Consider the following 18,567-nt stretch of genomic DNA (forward strand, 5'->3'; position numbering starts at 1 on the left):
AGTAACCCCCTCACCCGTACCTTGTGGAGCGTGGCCGTCGGGGCGTTGCTGATGATGTTCTCCTCCGATGTCTCCTGCTCCTGTGTCGGCCGCGGGGGAAGTGGTGATGGCGCCGCCTGCGCCGACCACGTCCCCAGCAGCGTCCACGTCCTCGCGCGCCTCCGCACCCCCCGCAGCATTAGAGGCCGCGGGCGGCGGAGCCTTCGAGGTGGATGGATGAGCTGGAGCACCGGTTTTCTTCTTGGGCACCATGGTCTATGGTGTCGTCGAAGACGAAGACGGTGGTGAAGATGACGTGCTGCACACACATTCAGGTTTGCGCAAGCTATTCCCCTACCTGATGTGCCAAAGATGTCGTGGGAAACCACGGTCACCTATGGGACCGGAGGGCCCCTTGCGGGTTCGGTGGGGGGAGGCCGCGTTGCACAAAGAGCAGACGAACGTGGGGCAGCACGACAGAGATCACACAAGCAGTTTTACCCAGTTTCGGGCCGCCGCGAGGTGTAAAACCCTACTCCTGCTTTGGTGGATTGATGGTGCAAAGGTGGTGGTGGAGCGTAGTACACTTTCCTGGCAAGGGCGGTCGTGGCTACACGAGTGTGGGGGTGTGAGTTATCCAACCTTCTAACCCTTTCTACGGTTGCCATGGGCCTCCTTTTATAGTTTAAGGTGTTACCACAATAGCAAAGTAGTCATTATGCACTGATTAGATAGCAAACAGTGCATTCATGCCTAACTCTGTAGGCTGACAGGGTGCATTAAATGAACCGCTCAACGTCACATCGTTGGTTGCCCGACAAGCTTTGCTAGGCTATCTTGCCAGCTCCACGTCTTCTCGCTTCACACGTTGAGGGACGGGTGTCATCTGTAGGCATCCCCTATAGAAAGAGGCCACCATGTGGCAAATGGCTGCCACTTAGTCACTCTGCAGCTTGACACCGCACTGATTGATGACGAGGGTCGTGGCGGAGTAGTTGGTGAGGTGGTTTTGCCTCCGTGAGTCCCGGCAGGCTCTGCTGGGACACTTCGAAAGCCTCCTTCCGGGGGTGGCCCCGTCCTTGTCGAGATCGCCTACCCGGCAAGGGGAGGCTTTTCTCCTGGTGGTATCTTGCTTGTCTGGCTTGACTTTGGTCCTCTTGATCTGCATGCTGGTCTTTCGATGCTCTTGGTCTCTTGTACTCTAACTTAGGTTGGAGCCTCGATCTTGTTCCCGTGCCTGTGCACAGTCTAGGCAACAGACCCAGGGTTTGTTGCACCGACACTTATGATCTTGAAGATTTATTTAAGCCTCGCGATGAATATGATAATGATAATAATATTGAAAGTGGGTTTTGGAAGAGTGTCAACTTTAGGAAATAAGAATCCCACATATTTGGAGAGTGTTAAATCTTATGAATTTTTTGATAAAAGTGGGTTTGGAGAGGTCATACCTTTAGTTGATGTTAATCCCGCTATCTTGGAAGATTATAAAACATTTATGTATGTTGATCATGGAGAAGATATTTTATATGATAGCTATATTGTTAAATTCGATTATGATCCTATATGTAATTATTACGAGAGAAGAAAATATGGTCGTAGAAAATTTCATGTTACTAAATTACCTCTCGTTATGTTGAGATTGTCAATGTTTTATTCTTCTCCCCTGCATATGCTAGATTTTATAGTCTTGATAATTGTTTTCTTATAAAATTCCTATGCATAGGAAGTATGTTAGACTTAAATGTGATTGTAACATGTTTTATGATGCTCTCTTAGTGCTTCAATTCTTGTCTTTCATGTGAGCATCGTTAAAATTTCAAGCCTATCTTGATGGCTATAAAGAAAGAGCTTGTTGGGAGACAACCCAGTGTTTTCTATTTTTGAGTGTGCACACAATTATGCTACTGTTATGATTGTGTTTAAATTAGTTTTTGTGCCAAGTAAAACCTTTGGGGTGATTTGGTTGATAGTTGAGTTGATTCTGTGGAAAAGCAAAAACTTTTGCGCCCTGTAGTAGAGTTGTTTAAATTCACTGGAACATGATTTAACTCTGAATTTTTTACAAATGATTGATATACAAATTTCCCATGTTGTCCTAATTTGCTAGAAGTTTTGGAGTTACAGAAGTATTGCGTTCATTACAGTCTGTTTTGTTTTTGACGGATTCCGTTTTCATTCCATTTTTGCTTGTTTTAATGAATCTAAGGATTGTATCGAGGGGGGTATAAGTCATGGTGAACTTAGAATACAATAGGTATTATGCAATAATAAAATATGAATTGGTTGACAACAATACCTAAAGTTTATGATTGGCTTGTTATACTAACGGATCTCACGAGTTCTCCGTTGAGTTTTGTGTGCTGAAGTTTTCAAGTTTTGAGTGAGATCGCGATGGATGAAGGAAACACCATAAGCTTGGAGATGCCCAAGGCACCCCAAGGTAATATTCAAGGACACACAAGACTCTATGCTTTAGGATTCCCCGGATGGCATCCCCTCTTTCTTCCACCAACCATCAGTAATTTACTTAGAGCTATATTTTATTCATCATATGATATGTTTTATTTGGAGCATCATGTATTATATGACTCTTTGCTTTATTTGCTTTTTAGTTTGCCACAATAATCTTTGTTGGACACACCTTTTGAGAGATACACACATTTTTTCTTGATTTGTTAGAATACCCTTTGTGCTTCACTTATATCTTTTGAGCCAGGAAGTTGCTCTAGTACTTCCCTTATATCTTTTGAAGCATGGCGATGGTTATATTTTAAAGAAATAGATATATTTTCATGCTTCACCTATATCATTTTGAGAGTTTGATAATAGTAATGGCAATATGCACGAGTTATGAAATTGGTCCTAATATGATAGGTATTAAAGAGGGATATAATAAAAACTTTCATGTAGATTACTGAATATGATAAGTTTAATTCCGTGCAATAGTTTTGTGATGTAAAGATGGAAATATGTGGGAGCTACTAGTGAATGATTGTGGTTTAGTAAGAATATTGATGTTAAGGTTTATGATTCCCGAAGCATGCAAGTATAGTCTCTCGTTATGCTAAGAAGTTGGAGCACAATGTATTATTGAGTGTCTTCCTTTGCATGAAGGTCGGGGCGCGCGATGGTTAACTCCTACCAACCTTCCCCATAGGGGCATGCGTACTAGTGCATTGCTTCAAGGGCTAATAAACTTTCATAATAAGTATGTGAGTTCTTTATGACTAATTTGAGTCCATGGATTATACGCACTCTCACCTTTCCGCCATTTGCTAGCCTCTTCGGTACTGTGCATTGCCCTTTCTCACCTCGAGATGTGGTGCAAACTTTGCCAGTTCATCCAAACCCCCGTGATATGATACACTCTTTCACACATAAGTCTTTGTATATCTTCCTCAAAACAACCACCATACCTAGCTATCATGGCATTTCCATAGCCATTCCAAGATATATTGCCATGCAACTTCTACTGTACTGTTATTATGACACACATCATCATTGTCATATTGCTTTGCATGATCATATAGCTAACATAGTATTTGTGACTCAGCCACCATTCATCATTTCTTATACATGTTACGCTTGATCATTGCACATCCCAGTACACTTCCAGAGGCATTCATATAGAGTCATATTTTGTTCTCGTATCGAGTTGTAATTTTGAGTTGTAAGTAAATAGAAGTGTACTGATCATCATTATTCATTATTAGAGCATTGTAGGTGAGGAAATAAAAAAGAAAAAATGAGGCCAAAAAGATCCAAGAAAAAAGAGGCCAAAAAGCGCCCACAAAAAAATGAGAGAAAACGAGAACGGGCAATGTTACTATCTTTTTCCACACTTGTGCTTCAAAGTTGTGATGTCTACTACACAACTTTTATTCTTGTAGACATTGTTGGGCCTCCAAGTGAATTGTTTTGTAGGAAAATAGCAAATTGCCCTCAAGGGGATGACCTAAGGTTTATCAATCCGTGGGAGGCGAAGGATGAAGATGGTCTTTCTCAAACAACCCTGCAACAAAATACAAGAAATCTCTTGTGTCCCCACCACACCAATACAAAGGAAAATTGTATAGGTGCACTAGTTCGGCGAAGAAATGGTGATACAAGTGTAGTATGTATTGTAGATATAGGTTTTTCTAATTTGAAAATATAAAAACAGCAAGGTAGCAATTTAGCTAGGCATTATGATTTTAATGATGCTCACATAAGAATAGTAATTGACACATGCAAGAGAGCATCATGAATCACATGGCAAACACATTTAAGCCTAACCCACTTCCTATGCATATGGATTTTGTGAGCAAGCGACTTATGGGAGCAAGAATCAACTAGCATAGAAGGCAACACAAGCATGACTTAAGAACTTCCAACATATAGAGAGAGGAAACTTGGTATTATTGAGATATGTAAAAGAATAAGTTCCTCTGTCATAATAATTTTCAGTAGCATCATGAACAAATTCAACAATATAACTGTCACATATATCATTCTTTTCATGATACATAAGCGTTGAATTTTTATTACTCTCCACATAAGCAAATTTATTCTCAAGAATACTACTGGGAGCAAACTCAACAAAACAACTATCATGTGATACTTGATAGACATAATGCGATTGAACATTAAAATCAGGATGAAAAGTTTCATGGTTATCTTTACTCTTCATTGCATACATGTCATCATCATAATCATCATAGATAGTAACTTTGTTGTCATAATGAATTTAAACCTCTTCCAAAATAGTGGATTCATCACAAAATAAAGTCATGACCTCAACAGATCCACTTTTATCATTATAATAAAATTCAACACCTTCCAAAATAGTTGGATAATTATTATCTAAAGTTGACACTCTTCCAAACCCACTTTCATCATTGTAATCATGAGTAATAGGAGGCATTCAATCATCACAGTAAATTGGCTCACCAAAACTTAGGGGAATAAAAAGATCATATTCATCAAACATAGCATCCCCAAGCTTATGGCTTTGCATATCATTAACATCATGGATATTCAAGGAAAGCATATTAGCAACATTGCAATCATGCTTATCATTCATGGATTTTACGCCAAACATTTTATCGCATTGTTCTTCTTCTATCAACTGAGCGCAATTTTTGATCCATCATTTTCAAGAAAGACATGATAAAGACGAATAATATGAGGCAACCTCACTTCCATTTTTTGTAGTTTTCTTTTATAAACCAAACTAGTGATAAAACAAGAAACTAAAAGATTCTATTGCAAGATCTAAAGATATACCTTCAAGCACTCACCTCCCTGGAAATGGCGCTAGAAAAAGCTTGATGTACACTACACAACTTTTATTCTTGTAAACGCTGTTAGGCCTCTAAGTGCATTATTTTGTAGGACAACAAAAAATTTCCTTCAAGTGGATCACCTAAGGTTTATCTACCTATCGGAGGTGTAGGATGAACATGGTCTCTCTCAAACAACCCTTCACCAAAATACAAGAAATATCTCGTGTTCCCAACACACCCAATACAAGTGTAGTATGGATAGTATACATACGCTTTGAACAATATAAAATTCCAAATGTCCATGCTATAAAGAAAAGAATATGAGATGACATGTTAGGCAACATTCCACATCAAAAAATTTATTTTTATCATTTACCTACTCGAGGACGGCAGTAATTAAGCTTGGGGATGCTGATATGTCTCCAACTTATCTATAATTTTGGATTGTTCATGCTGTTATATTATCATTGTTGGATGTTTTGTAATCATTTTATAGTCATTTTATATCATTTTTTGGTACTAACCTATTGACATAGTGCCAAGTGCCAGTTGCTGTATTCTGCACATTTTTTACATCGCAGGAAATCAATACCAAACGGTGTCCAAACGCAACGGAACTTTTTGTGGAATTTTTTGGACCAGAAGACATCTAGTGGGTCGGAGAAGCACCTGGGGGTGCTCCGAGGGGAGCATAACCTACCAGGGCATGCCTGGAGGCCCAGGCGTGCCCAGGTGGGTTGTGCCCACCTCGGGTGCCCCTGAACCGCCTCTTTGCTCTATAAATACCCCAATATTCCAGAAACCCTAGGGGAGTCGACGAAAATCAATTCTAGACGCCACAGAGTCGAGAACCACCAGATCCAATCTAGACACCATCACGGAGGTGTTCACAACTTCCATTGGTGCATCTCCGATGATGCGTGAGTAGTCTCTTATAGACCTTCGGGTCCGTAGTTAGTAGCTAGATGGCTTCCTCTCTCTCGTTTTATTCTCAATATAATGGTCTCTTGGAGATCCATATGATGTAACTCTTTTTGTGGTGTGTTTGTTGGGATCGGATGAACTTTGAGTTTATGACCAGCTCTATCTTTTTATCCATAAAAGTTATTTGAGTTTCTTTGATCTTCTATATGCAAGATTGCTTATTGCCTTGTATTTCTTCTCTGATATTTTGGTTTTTCTTGGCCAACTTGATCTAGTTATCTTCTAATGGGAAGAGGTGCTTTGTAGTGGGTTCGATCTTACGGTGCTTGATCCGAGTGACAGAAGGGGAACCGACACGTATGTATCATTGCTACTAAGGATAAAACAATGGGGTCTATTTCTACATAAATAAATCTTGTCTACATCATGTCATTGTTCTTATTGCATTACTTCGTTTCTCCATGCACTTAATACACTAGATGCATGTTGGATAGCGGTCGATGTGTGGAGTAATAGTAGTAGATGCAGGCAGGAGTCGGTCTACTAATCTTGGACGTGATGCCTATATAATGATCATTTCCTGGATATTGTCATGATTTTTTGAAGTTCTATCAATTGCCCAACAGTAATTTGTTTACCCACCGTTTGCTATTTTTCTCGAGAGAAGCCACTAGTGAAACCTACGACCCCCGGGTCTCTTTCTCATATTATTTGCCTTTTATTTTCAGATCTATCAAACCTAAAAATACAAAAATACCTTGATGCAATTTATTCTCATTTATTTTATCTCGCATTCCCGCGATCCAATCTATCATATTTTTATCACGTCCGTTTGCCAATTTCTGGCGCCGCTACCCGAAAGGAATTGACAACCCCTTTAATACGTTGGGTTGCGAGTATTTGTTATTTGTGTGCAGGTGCTGTTTACGTAGTGTTGCTTGGTTCTCCTACTGGTTCAATAACCTTGGTCTCATCACTGAGGGAAATACCTACCGTCGCTGTGCTGCATCATCCCTTCCTCTTTGGGGAAATACCGACGTAGTTCTAGCCGACATCAAAAGGAATTTCTGGCGCCATTGCCGGGGAGGATCTTCAACATCTACCAGGTTCCTAATCACAAATCTCATCTCCTCACAATTTACATTATTTGTCATTTGCCACTCGTTTTCCTCTCCCCCACTTCACAAAAATTTGCTGTTTTATTCACCCTCTTTTTCGTTTGCCATTTTCTTGCCAGATCTGTTTTTGCGTGCGTTCTTGTTTGCATAGTCATGATGCCTCAAAGAAAATATTATGATGTTCCTTTTACCCCAATATTTTTCTTGGAATTGAGAAAAGTACTAAGGAATATATGACTACAAAATTTGAGCGCAATAAGTATTTTACCGAAGAACTTAAGGAGCACTCTGTTGTGCTTGATGCTATAACAAAACAACTTGATGATATTAGTAGAGAAGTTTGCAATCTCCAATCTAAGTACGCTTTTGCTGAAAGTTTGCTAGGAAAAATAGCCGATGCACAAGCTACCCTAGTAAATCAAATGGCCGCTAAACCAATCTCGCTAGAAGATAAAATGATGATCTTAAAATGATTGGTGTTTCTTCTATTGATTCCTTGTTTAGTAAAGTTAAGATTGATGAAAAAGGGACTGGAGAAGAGTCAACTTTAGCTAGAAGGCATCCCGATAATTCGGAGGGTGAAAATCTTGTTGAGAAAATTGATAAAAGTGGGTCTGAAGAGGTAAAAACTTTAACTAGTGATGTGCCCACTCTTTTGGATTACAAAGACTTTAATTATGATAGTTGCTCTTTGATTGATTGTATTTCTTTGTTGCAATCCATGATAAATTCACCCCATGCTTATGAACAAAGTAAAGCTTTTACTAAACATATTGTTGATGCTATGATGAAAGCTTTAGAAGAAAAGTTGGAATTAGAAGTTTCAATTCCTAGAAAATTGCATGATGAATGGGAACCTACTATCAAAGTCAAGATTAAAAATTATGAGTGTTTTTCTTTGTGTGACTTGGATGCTAGTGTTTCTACAATTCCGAAATCTTTATGTGATGTGCTTGGTCTTACCGATATTGAAGAATGCTCTTTAAATTTGCACTTGGTGGATTCTACTATTAAAAAGCCTATGGGAAGAATTAATGATGTTCTTATTCTTTCAAATAGGAATTATGTGCCCATAGATTTTAGTGTTCCTGATATTGATTGCAATCCGTCTTGTCCAATTATTCTTGGTAGACCGTTTTAACGCACTATCGGTGTCGTGATTGATATGAAAGAAGGCAATATTAAATTCCAATTTCCACTAAGGAAGGGAATGGAACACTTCCCTAGAACAAGAATTAGGCCACCATATGAATCATTCATGAGGGTATTCTATGGATCTCGAAACAAAGATGACAAAACTTAGATCCTTGCTTTATGCCTAGCTATGGGCGTAAAACGATAACGCTTGTTGGGAGGCAACCCAATGAATAAAATTTATTTTTCCTTTTTGCTTTATGTTCTTGAGTGTTTGCACAATCATGCTACTGTTATGATTGTGCTTTTTGTGTGTTAATTAGTGTTTTTGCCAAGTACAGCCTTTAGGATCTTCGTGGGTGATAGTTGTTTGATCTTGCTAAAAAACAGAAACTTTCGCGGTCATGAAAATAATTTTCACTTTTAACCAGAGCGTGATAAAATACCAATTATTTTTGCAGAAGATTAATATAGAAATTTCTCAGGTTTTCCTATTTTCTCAAGATTTTGGGAGTTTCAGAAGTGTTCGAAATATCCAAATTGCTACAGACTGTTCTGTTTTTGACAGATTCTGTTTTCTTTGCGTTGTGTGCTAGTTTTGATGATTCTATGGTTTTCTTTGATGAGTTTTTGCCATAAAAAAGTTGGAATACAGTAGATATAATGCAAGAATAAAATATGAATTGGTTTGCTACAGTACTTATAGTCGTGATTTGTTTTCTTATACTAACGGATCTCACGAAGGTTTTGTTGAGTTTTGTGTGATTGAAGTTTTCAAGTTTTGGGTTATCTTACGATGGATGAAGGAATAAGGAGTAAGAAGAGCCTAAGCTTGGGAATGGCCATGGAACCCCAAGCTATTATCCAAAGAGAAGCAAGCAACTAAGCTTGGGGATGCCCCGAGTGGCATCCCCTCTTTCTTCTAACGACCATCGGTATTTTACTCGAAGTTATATTTTTATTCGTCACATACTATGTGTTTTGTTTGGAGCATCTTGTATGATATGAGTCTTTTCTTGTTTTGCTATGTGTTTTAAGTCTTGATTCCTTGCTGGACACACCTATTTGAGAGAGCCAAAATAACGTCATGACCTGTTAGAATGGCTCTCTATGCTTCACTTAAATTTTTATGAGCTATGGAATTGCTCTAGTGCTTCACTTATATCTTTTTGAGCACGGTGTACTTTAGTATTTTTGAAGAAATACTCTCTTTCTTCACTTACATTTATTTGAGAGTTAGTAAATTTTCAAGAAAATTTCTCTTGCTTCACTTAAATTAATTTGAGAGAAAGAAATATTATGCTCATGATCTTCACTTAAATTTGTTTGAGCTTATCAAAAGCAACACATGAAAATTAGTCCCAAAGTGATAGACATCCAAGAAGGATATAATAAAAAGTTTCATGAAGACCATTGGTCAAAATAAACTTGATTCCTTGTAATAGTTTTGAGATATGATGATGTGATATGTGAGTCATGTTGATGAGTAATTATGCTTTAGTAAGAATACGGGTGTTATGGTTTGTGATTCCCTATGCAAGCACGAAAGTCAATAGTTATGCAATGAAATTACATCCTACTTGTGGTGCATTATTTGGTGTTAATTATGCTTAATGCTCACTTATGAGATCATTTGTTTATTGGTTGGTCACTTCTCAATCTTTTGCTAGCCTTCATTTTGCACTAAGTATGATCACTACTTGTGCATCCAAAATCCTTTAAACCAGTTTTGCCACATTAGTCCACTACACCTACCTATATGCGGTATTCTTTTGCCGTTCTAAGCAAATTTGTATGTGCCATCTCTAATATTCAAATAAATTTCTCTTTTGTGTGCTCGTACCGCTCGCGAGGCGGTGAGGGGGGGCTAATATTTGCCATGCTAGATGTGTTATTCTCATGATGAGTGTTTATTCACTTGTCATTGCACGAGAGTAAGGCAAAGGTATTAGGGATGCCCAGTCCCGAAATGAAAAATGAATTTACTTTATGTTGTCAAATAATAAATTCCTTGGAAAGTGTTTGTATGGATGGCACCCGTGGATACGGTTAGCCATGGAAAGTGAAAGTATGGTGGAAAAAGGAATAAATCTAGCATGGAAGTGTTGGGAAATCTAAGTCGTTTTCATTGGTGGGAAAAGTATGCCTCTCAGAATGTTTTTATCTCTCAATTTTTGCTTTGAGCTCTGGCACCTCTACAAATCCCTACTTCCCTCTGCGAAGGGCCTTTCTTTTACTTAATGCAAATTTTACTTTAAAACTGAGTCTCCATCTCCTCTTACAAAAGCACCAACTAGGAGGCACTATGATCGTACTTGAGCATTGAGTGTAGCTAATATGCGAGTGTGTATCAAGAATGGATCAATGATTGAGCATGATGGGCTAGGGATAACTTATTTTAGCGTTAATATTTTGAAATACATGGTTGCTTGTTGGTATGCTGGAGTATCTAAATTATCATGTCAAAACTAGACTATTGCTTTGAACAATATAAAATTCCAAATGTCCATGCTATAAAGAAAACATGAGATGACATGTTAGGCAGCATTTCACATCAAAAATTCTGTTTCTATCATTTACCTACTCGAGGATGAGCATGAATTAAGCTTGGGGACGCTGATACGTCTCCAACGTATCTATAATTTTTGATTGTTCCATGTTGTTATATTATCATTCTTGGATGTTTTATAATCATTTTATAGTCATTTTATATCACTTTTTGGTACTAACCTATTACATAGTGCCAAGTGCCAGTTAGTGTTTTCTGCATGTTTTTTACATCGCAGGAAAGCAATAACAAACGGAGTCCAAAAGCAGCAAAGCTTTTCGTGGATTTTTTCGGACCAGAAGACATCCAGTGGGCCGGAGAAGCACCTGGGGTTCTCTGAGGGGAGCACAACCTACCAGGGCGCGCCAGGAGGCCCAGGCGCCCCAGGTGGGTTATGCCCACCTCGGGTGCCCCTGAACCGCCTCTTTGCTCTATGAATACCCCAATATTCTAGAAACCCTAGGGGAGTCGACGAAAATCAATTCCAGCCGCCATAGAGAACATAACCACCAGATCCACTCTAGACACCAGCACAGTGTAGTCTCTTGTAGTCCTTCGAGTTCCTAGTTACTAGCTAGATGGCTTCCTCTCTCTCGTTGATTCCCAATACAATGGTCTCTTGGAGATCCATATGATATAACTCTTTTTGCGGTGTGTTTGTTGGGATCCGATGAACTTTGAGTTTATGATCAGATCTATCTTTTTATCCATGAAAGTTATTTGAGTTTCTTTCATCTCTTATATGCATGATTGCTTATAGCCTCGTATTCCTTCTCCAATATTTGGGTTTGTTTGGCCAACATCTATTTATCTTGCAATGGGAAGAGGTGCTTTGTAGTGGGTTCGATCTTACGGTGCTTGATCCCAGTGACAGAAGGGGAACCGACACGTATGTATCGTTGCTACTAAGGATAAAACGATGGGGTCTATTTCTACATAAATATGACTTGTCTACATCATGTCATCGTTCTTATTGCATCACTCCATTTCTCCATGAACTTAATACACTAGATGCATGCTGGATAGCGGTCGATGTGTGGAGTAATAGTAGTAGATGCAGGCAGGAGTCGGTGTACTAATCTTAGACGTGATGCCTACATAATGATCATTGCCTGGATATCGTCATGATTATTTGAAGTTCTATCAATTGCCCAATAGTAATTTGTTTACCCATTGTTTGCTATTTTTCTCGAGAGAAGCCACTAGTGAAACCTATGGCCCCCGGGTCTCTTTCTCATATTATTTGCCTTTTATTTTCAGATCTATCAAACCTAAAAATACAAACATACATTGCTGCGAATTTATTCTCATTTATTTTATCTCACGTTCCCGCGATCCAATCTATCACATTTTTATCACATCCGTTTGCCAATTTCTGGCACCGCTACCTGAAAGGGATTGACAGACAAGACTCTATGCTTTGGGATTCCCCGGATGGCATCCCCTCTTTCTTCCACCAACCATCAGTAATTTACTTGGATTATTCATCATATGATATGAGTTTTATTTTTAGCATCGTGTATTATATGACTCTTTTCTTTGTTTGCTTTTTAGTTTGCCACAATAATCTTTGTTCGACACACCTTTTGAGAGATACACACATTTTTTCTTGATTTGTTAGAATACCATTTGTGCTTCACTTATATCTTTTGAGCTAGGAAGTTGCTCTAGTACTTCCCTTATATCTTTTGAAGCATGGCGGTGGTTATATTTTAAAGAAATAGATATATTTTCATGCTTCACCTATATCATTTTGAGAGTTTGACAATAGTAATGGCAATATGCACGAGTTATGAAATTGGTCCTAATATGATAGGTATTCAAGAGGGATATAATAAAAACTTTCATGTAGATCACTGAATATGATAAGTTTGATTCCGTGCAATAGTTTTGTGATGTAAAGATGGTAATATGTGGGAGCTACTAGTGAATGATTGTGGTTTACTAAAAACATTGATGTTAAGGTTTATGATTCCCGAAGCATGCAAGTATAGTCTCTCGTTATGCTAGAAGTTGGAGCACAATGTATTATTGAGTGTCTTCCTTTGCATGAAGGTCGGGGCGCGCGATGGTTAACTCCTAGCAACCTTCCCCATAGGGGCATGCGTACTAGTGCATTGCTTCAAGGGCTAATAAACTTTCATAATAAGTATGTGAGTTCTTTATGACTAATTTGAGTCCATGGATTATACGCACTCTCACCTTTCCGCCATTTGCTAGCCTCTTCGGTACTGTGCATTGCCCTTTCTCACCTCGAGATGTGGTGCAAACTTTGCCAGTTCATCCAAACCCCCGTGATATGATACACTCTTTCACACATAAGTCTTCGTATATCTTCCTCAAAACAACCACCATACCTACCTATCATGGCATTTCCATAGCCATTCCAAGATATATTGCCATGCAACTTCCACTGTACTGTTATTATGACACACATCATCATTGTCATATTGCTTTGCATGATCATATAGCTAACATAGTATTTGTGACTCGGCCACCATTCATCATTTTTTATACATGTTACGATTGATCATTGCACATCCTGGTACACTGCCAGAGGCATACATATAGAGTCATATTTTTTTCTCGTGTCGAGTTGTAATTTTGAGTTGTAAGTAAATAGAAGTGTACTGGTAATGTAATGTGAGGATTGTCCTCAGAAGTGCCGAGAAGGAATTTGTCCTATCGCATGCTTTCCGTATCCTCCCGCTAATGTTATGGATCATGTGACTCTCGTCCTTTGATCCAAAAGCTAGAATTCTGTTACGGCCAAGTGGAATATGTTTGCTTCCATGAAACCCAAACTTCGAAAGTTGGGATAGTTATATGATATTCATGGAACTGAAAATTATTTTCAGATACAAACAAAGAAATGTTTGTTTGCAAGTATTAGTAAAAGTGTTTACTATGCATTTGACTGTTGGGAAAGGGATCCAGAAGAACGCCTATCATATAATGAAACGTGAATAAAACAACAACTTAAAGAGAAAGGAAGTGTCCAAAGGGTGTTAGTATGACTTACACGCCTAGGAAGTCCGGGCTAACGCCACTCTTAAGTTGGGTGCTTCTTTTGCGAGTAGGAGAAATACTAAAAGTTAAACAGTTAGAAGTATAAAGGCAGAAAGAGAGATGACTGGAATATCCAGCTCATGTATGAATGTCATACAAGTTTTTGATGTATAGTAGGCTGGTCAAAGATATAGTTCTTGGGAATTATGGTTAAACATGTTAATCACTAATTCTTGGGTATTGTGAGTTAATCACAAAGATACCCGCTCGATTGCATTCTGTTGCAAATCAATGTAAGAGCTACTCTGGCCTAAAAAGACTAGCCAGAAATGAGGTTAAGGTATACACAGGGAACATAGTAAATGTTACTATACCTTCCATCGGTGTATTGCCGTCTGTATTTATTTTCATAATTCATTTAGAGTTTTGCAAACTCTAGCCCATTGCATAAGGTATCTTGCAAGAAGGTTGTTCATAAGAGAACTTTTTATGTTTGATGTTATGAATAACACAAGGGCCATACTTTCATTATGAATGAGATGTATGTTATGAATATTGATAATAATACAATACCTCTGGTTTACTTTCATAATTCATTTTAGAGTTTCTTACACTCTAGCCCATTGCATAATGTTTATTGCAAAAGGGTTGTTCATAGAAGAACAATTGTTGTTCAGTATTATGAATAACATGAAGGGCCATGATTCCATCCAAGATGGGATGTATGTTATGAATATTGATGGTAAAATGATACATCCATAACACTGACGCTAAATGTCGCAAGACTATGAGAATACCACACATGTGTGGAACTGCATTTGGTCACATTGGAGAAACCCGCATGGAAAAATTCCATTATGATGGATTTTGAAGTCGTTTGATTTTGAATCATCTGACACTTGCAACTTTCCTCCGAAAAGTGAAGTGACTGAAATACCGTTCACATGCCATAAGGAACGAGCAACAAACTTATTGGTGATCATACTTTTTGATGTGTGTAGTTCAATAAATGTTGTTGCAAGTAGTGGATTTATATATCTTCAGAAATGACTCAAGTAGATATATGGATATTTGCTTGATGAGATGTAAGTCTAGATCTTTTGAAATCATTCGAAAGGTTTTCAAAAATGAAGTAGAAGTTATTGTAACAAGGAAATTATGTTTCTACAATTTGATTGCAGAAAGAAATATCTGAGTTACAAGTTTAGCGAATGTCTGATGAGTTGTGAAAAGAGTTTCATAACTTACACCTTCCGGAACACCACTATGAGTGGAATGTCTGTGAAGATGTAATCAAACCATTTATGACATGGTAAGGTCAAAGATGACATAAATAAATTTGCCATTATCCCTTTTAAAGTGATGCTTTAGAGACTGTGGCTTTTACACTGAAAAGAGCTACATCGGGTCTGTTGAAATGAAGCCATGGTATGGTACACCCAACCATGTTATATCTTTTCTTAACATTTGGAATATGGGTCTTGTGTAAAAGGTTACAAACCTATTCCAAATCAGACAAGTGCTACTTTGTAGGTTATACCAAAATGTTGGGTATTCCTCCCTCACTATACCGAGGCAAATAGTTTTGCCGCGAAACGGTGTGCTTTTAAAGAGAATGGTTCTTTTCAAAAAGGTGAGTGGGAGAATAGTGCAACTCGACGAGATAAATAGTATCTTCGTCATCAGATCAAAGGAAAGAGACCTTGGAAGTAATTCCAGAGTTTCCTACTGCGACTGATATGGAAGTCTCTACAATAAAATGTATGAACTTCGGTCGAACTTGCAGCTGAACCACGTAGGCAAGGCTCGTGCAAACCTCTTAGGTGCGCAAACGAGATATTGTTGTTAGACAACATTATACCTACGATACACAAGGAAGCGCTGATGGGCTTGACTCCGGAATTGGCTAAATGCCAATACAACCCGAGTTAGTTTCCATACAAGTGAGTCAAGATTAAAACCTTGATACACCTTTCGGAAGACTTAGAGTCTAACGAATATTTATGGAACTTAAAACTGATACGGATAAAAATGTTTTATCCATAAAGCTCGACTTGTTGAAATAACAAGTTCAAGAGTTGACTACGATGAGGTTCTTTTCATCGTAGCGATGCTTAAAGTCGGTTTAGGTTGAACTAGCAATTAATACATATTTCAATCATGAGATATGAAACATGGATGACAATAGGATTTCGATCTGATGGAAATGAAACCAAGGACTTGCATGTGTTACAGTCCAAGGCATTTTGTCTATCCAGAGGATGCTAGTAAGGGTGCAAACTTCAGAGTTCCAGCGATGGACAGAAGAGAGCAAAATGGAGTTGGAATCTTTGTGCTTTGATGAAATGGTCAAAGGGGTTTGACTTCATCAATGGGTAACGAAGATGCTTGTAATTCAAGAAAGTAAGTGGGAGCGTAATAATATTTCTAAAAACCTTGTGTGCTTGACACATTGTTAATTGGAAATAAATTGCTTGACACGAATTAGAACTTGTATTGAAAATATTTTTTTCATGAAGTGCTTAGGCTAAATAGCCTCAATATTAGGCATAATGATCTATGGAGATAGATTTACTTAATAGGGCTAAGCAATGAATACATATTGACAAGGTGCTAAAACCTTTTAGCATTAAAAACCTCCAAGGAGTGATTCTTGCTGGAGTCACGTGGAAGAGTTTTTTGCAAGACTCGGTGTCCCAAAACACTGATGAGCAAAATACATGATGCAGATTCCACACACTTTTGTGTTTGGATTAATCATGTATTCCATGGTATGTAAAAGAACCAGATATGTCTGATACTCCCAAGGTGTTGCGAGTATGGATACTAAAGTGATCAAAGTACTGATCGTGGGACAACAGTGAAAGATGTCATTGAGTACTAGAGTAAGTACTGATGATATGTTTTCTTGCAAGCGGAGATCATCAAGAGTTCATTGTAAAATGTCACATCGATACAGTCTTCATCTTTTCTCCATGCGATTTTTGATTTAAGTTAAGGGTTTTGTGTAATACACAATATGGTGGCACGGTAGTTGGAAATTGTTCCCAACAGGATACTGTGGCGAATTCTATAACAAATGACTAAGTATGTTGACGCTTTAGAAGCGACAAAAGAAGATGTTGAATCATATAGTTCATTCATGAACTTAGTATGGTTCCAAGATGGCTTTTGTCAATGGGACACTACTACAGGTAGTTGCTCCATAACTCAGTCTGAGGAATCCAGGTCCGACGTATGATTCACATACATACAATGCTAAGTCCACACAAAATATGAATTTTGTGAAAGCATGAAAATGCGAGGATATGCAGAGATACACACGGAGCTGAAATTGTCAGATCTGATGGACATCAGGCTATACCACATGCGAAGCATTTTTTACACCAGTATGCCATAGGTGTAAAGTGCATTAGCATTAACTAGATTATTGACTCTAGTGCAAGTGGGAGTCTGCAGGAGATATGCCCTAGAGGCAATAATAAATGATATTATTTATCTCCGAGTTCATTATTGTGTTTATGTTCCATGCTATAACTGCTGTGGTTCCCGAGCCCGTATATCCATAAAGGCTCTGGGGAAAACCCATGTGCATGTGTGGAATAATAAACGGTAAAATGTATTCCTAGTCATGCCTCTAAGACTAGCTCAAGTGTTGCATGATGAGTATGTTTTCCCAATCATGGGCATGTCTATGCCAGCAATTTTGAGGGCACAATGTTAAGAGAACATTTGTGTTGAATCGACCCGGATTGATGTTATGCTATGAGATTCATTCATCACAAGTTAATGGTAAATAACACAAAGATGGTTAACATTTGCATGATTCCTTAGACCATGAGAGTATCGAGTTTCTTCATTCTTGCTTCATGAACTTTGGGGTTTGTTAAACGTCATCCGTAAATGGGTGGCTATTACGGCGGCTTACGGGTTCATGGAAAAGTATGTCAAGTAACTTGATAGCTCAAGATTGGGATTTGCTCCTCCGACGAATGGAGAGATATTCTCGGGCCCTCTCGGTGTTACGGTATCCATCATCGTCTGGCCAGACACAGTGTGATTTGATCACAGGGATGCCGGAACATGGAAACGAGAAAACAGAACAAAACCAGTAACGAGGTAACTAGCATAGTGGACAAGTTGTTGATCCACGGGGATGCAAGTAAATCTCACCTCGGGTCTTTTTAAGATATCGCGAAGCACAGGAATAGCTCACTGCAACTGGAGGTTCACTCGAATACTTATTCGTGTGGGTATAGGGGTCAATATGGGTGTCCACGGCTCCGATGTTGATCATTGATCGGAAGGGGTTCCGGGTCATGTCTATACTTCACCGACCCTATAGGGTCACTCGCTTAAGTGTCATCTATCTGCTGAATACTAGACAGGGAGTCTGAGAGAAAATCACCGAAAACGTTTCGGACACCGAAAAGTTTCGGATAGCGGAATCGTACCGCAGAGAGAGGTCATCGGATAAGTTTCGATGATACCAAAAAGTTGTTTCGGGATATACCACTAAGTCAAATTGGTTTCGGCACATGCCTGATAATTCTTGGAGGATGCCAGAATCATTCTGGAAGTTTTTGGA

This window comes from Triticum aestivum, chromosome 6D, assembly GCF_018294505.1.
Source record: "Triticum aestivum cultivar Chinese Spring chromosome 6D, IWGSC CS RefSeq v2.1, whole genome shotgun sequence".
NCBI classification, from domain to species: Eukaryota; Viridiplantae; Streptophyta; class Magnoliopsida; order Poales; family Poaceae; genus Triticum; species Triticum aestivum.